Source organism: Theobroma cacao, chromosome 10 (assembly GCF_053813885.1).
Source record: "Theobroma cacao isolate CCN51 chromosome 10, ASM5381388v1, whole genome shotgun sequence".
Lineage (NCBI taxonomy): Eukaryota > Viridiplantae > Streptophyta > Magnoliopsida > Malvales > Malvaceae > Theobroma > Theobroma cacao.
In genome coordinates this window covers 10354940-10358766 of record NC_142648.1, presented here as the reverse complement: position 1 = coordinate 10358766, position 3827 = coordinate 10354940, and positions in this window count along the sequence as shown.

The window sequence follows — 3827 nt, the reverse complement described above, 5'->3', positions numbered from 1 at the left end:
GCTGCTGTTAGAAAGATTTTAAGCAAATGCTCCTGAGGAAAGGTTAATGTAATGATATACCTTCTGACTAACAGTGGAGGAAAGTGGAGTTAAAAAATTTGAGCCATGATTGTCAATGGGAAGAAATTTGATGACTATGAGTGGCTATTACAATTGATGTGTGGCCAAGAAGTACAAAAGAAAAAAAAAGGTTAGTAAGCAAATATGCTCTAAGGATGGACTTGAATTTTGTTATTGTCACGACCCGGTACTCTCCTCGAACCCGTGTCAATCGCCGCGATGTTCCGATAGACATTCATTACCCGAAATCCAATCGAAATCCCGTAAGGCTTTAATATAAGTTTTCTCACCTCTCTTGCGAGCCACAGTTGATAATATCATATTTTAAAAGATTATAAGCTATTTCCAAACCAAAACAATAAAGAAAATAATTTTTGTCTCACAAGGGTATTTTGATCATTTTTCCCTAAAAATTTCAAAACCATCTAAAAATGTAGTATATGAGTAAAAGATACATATTTCACAACCAAAAATGAGTTTAGATGTCTAAAACATTCATTTAAAGTGAAATGATAGCTATTAAGATAAAATAAAAATATTGAATAAAATATTCTATTTTCTTATAAAATAATTTTTATGGAACTACGCGTGTCACGACCTGGAACCTCCCTCGGGCCATGACAACCGTCGCGACATCCCGATTGACACTCAAAAGACAAAAATTATTTTATTTTATTTTTTAAAAAAGGATTTATAGACAAATATTTCTATTCAAAATATTGATTAAAATATAGCATTTTTATATAAAATAATATTTACAGAAACACGTGTAAGTAATCTTTTGTAACGTGGAAGTAAAATAAATTCATACATACAATAATTTACAAAGTTATAATGTACAATAATAATTACAATGACAAGTGGCCCATAAATACACCAAGTGTTGGTGATAGTAATCTACTGTCTGTGAGATAAAGGGGTCAATTGGAATCCTCGACAAAATCGGGTATCTACAAGCTACCACAGGCCTGAAATATTTGAAAAGGAGGTGGGTGAGATTTTGCAATCCTAATGAGTAAACAGACATTATCATAAATATCTAAAGGCGAGTAAAATGGAGGCAAGTTTAAACAACAAATCACAAATCATTTCATAAGGTTTTCAATTTATTTTTTAAACCATAAAATATTTGTAATTTACCAAAACAGTTGTTAAGGCTTATGACTTTTATTAGAAACAAGGCTCAAGCCAAAAACTAGTCCTTGGGAATTCATTGGCTGAGGCATCTAACCGAGTCCGCCAAGGTTGTTAAGATATTTATATGTTAAACACATGTTAGTTTTGAAAACAAGCTGTTCCTTGGCGTTGGCTGAGTTACAAATTCACGTGGGGGTTCGAAGTGAAGTGAGCTCTAACACTACCCCGAGAGTTACCCTTGTCACGACCCGGAACCTCCCTCAGGCCCATGACAATCGCCGCGACGTCCCGATTGACACTCATTATCCGGAATGCCAACCGGAACCCCGCAAGGCTTACATATCAGTTTCTTTCCTTTCCTGTGAGCAATCATTGTTAAATATCGAGTTTTTAGAGAATATTTACTATTTTAGATAAAAAACAATCAAAATAAAATTTTCGCCACACAAGGGTATTTTGGTCATTTTTTTCTCAAAAATTTCAAAACTGGCTAAAACGTAATATACAAGTACAAAATACATAATTCATATTCAAAATGAGTTTAAGAGTCAAAAATCTTCATTTAAAACGAAATTACGGTTATTTGAATAAAATAAGAAAATAAAAGAAATATTAAGGGAAATATTCTATTTTCTTATAAAACAATATTTATAAAGTTATACGTGAATAATTTTTATAGCGTAAAAGCTAAATAAATTTATACATACTGAAATACAGTAAGCCAAAATATTTAATTTAATTTACAATAACCAGAGGGCCCCCGAATAAACAAAAGTAAAGAGGACTGTGAACCTACGATTTGGAAAATGCAGATCCAATGGTAGTCCTCGATGAGATCAGCTATCTACAGTCTATACTGAACCTGAAATGGGTGGAAAGGAGTTGGGTGAGATTTTGCAATCCCAATGAGTAAACAGACATTATCATAAATATCTAAAGGCGAGTAAAATGGAGGCAAGTTTAAACAACAAATTTCAACTCATTTCATAATGTTTTCAATTTATTTCTTAAACCACAAAGTATTTGTAATTTACCAAAACAATTGTTAAGGCTTATGTCTTTTATAAAAACAAGGCTCAAGCCAAAACTAATCCTCGGGGATACCTTGGCCGAGGCATCTAACCGAGTCCGCCAAGGGTGTTAAAATATTCACACGTGAAACACATTTTTATTTTTAAAACCAGCCGTTCCTTGGCGTTGGCCGAGTTACACATTCACGTGGGGGTTCGACGTGAAGTGAACTCTAATACTACCCCAGGAGTTACCCTCCTCGCCTCTACAACCGGAGTAACTATATAACTGGGTTTACCGTGCCCCTCTAATAGGCAGTCCACGGAAACCCGTCACTGCAGTGACTAACCCACCAATTTTAATAAAATTTCGACAGTATAACGTGGCTTTTATTTATTTATCCAGCCTGCATAGTAAAACAACTTACATAAATTTCCCAATGCATTCACAAAATATAGCCACATATACTCATTTCGCATAAGCCATTCCTAGGAAAATATATATTTTTCAAGTCAATTTGTAGCCTCCAATTACTCAATTTCATAATCAATATAATATATTTTTATTTGTCACATTTATTCCTAAAACATCAAAAATCTCGTTTTAATCTCGTTCTCATTTCATAAAATACATAAAGGGCATTTAAAAATAAACTCTAGATAATTTACAATAATAATAAGTTTACTCACCGTTTGTACAAACTAAAAGCTTTCTAAGCGCCCCGATCACTACTTGTCGGGTACGACTTCTTTGCCTTTTCCGGAAGGCTCTCCTCCTAGACACATTACAAAAATTTACACAATTCATCACATTGATGCTAAATCATTATATAATTAACTTAAATCCTATACTAATGCATGGTATGAAATGCAATAGCCTAAAACGACTTAAATGCGGTATTAACCTATTTTTGGCACTTTGCCCGATAAATTGCTAACGCGCTCCATTTTAGCTCTAAATCATCCCATTCTCTCTCCAACATTTCTAACCATTAAATATCAGCCAATAACCTTCTAAAAACAACAAAATCAGCTCACTCCCTTCCTTGGAAAATTCGGCCAAAAATGGGACATTAACTCGGTAAATTTTCTACTTTGTTTTTCTATCACGTTTAATCGTTTTTCATCATTTCTCTTCATTTTCCTTAGAATAAAATCAATTCATCATCATTGTACAGCATTGAGCATCCAGCCAAGAGTGGGTATTGTGAAAATTTAATGATTTCTTGCCCAATTTAATTTCTAAACACATTTAACTAACTAAAACTATCAATTTAACTAAAAATCAAAACCTAAAAATTTCAATTTCTCTCTCCTAGAATTTCGTCCAGCCCTTGATATCACTTTTTGATCTCTCTCCTCAAGCATGCTAAATGGAAATAAAGGCATAGGAAAGGTAGAAATCAAGCTAAAATCGAAAAATCTTACCGTTAGACGCGTAAACGGTCGAAAACCGCGAATTTCTCTTTGAATTTTCTTGTTTCTCTTTGGTTTTTCTTTTCTTCTTCCTTTCCTCTCTATTTCCTCTGTTTTTCTTCCTTATGGCCGGCCAGCACTCAAAATTTGGGTTTAAATGGCTGACTTTTCATTAAAATAATATTATTTCATTAAAAAAATGCC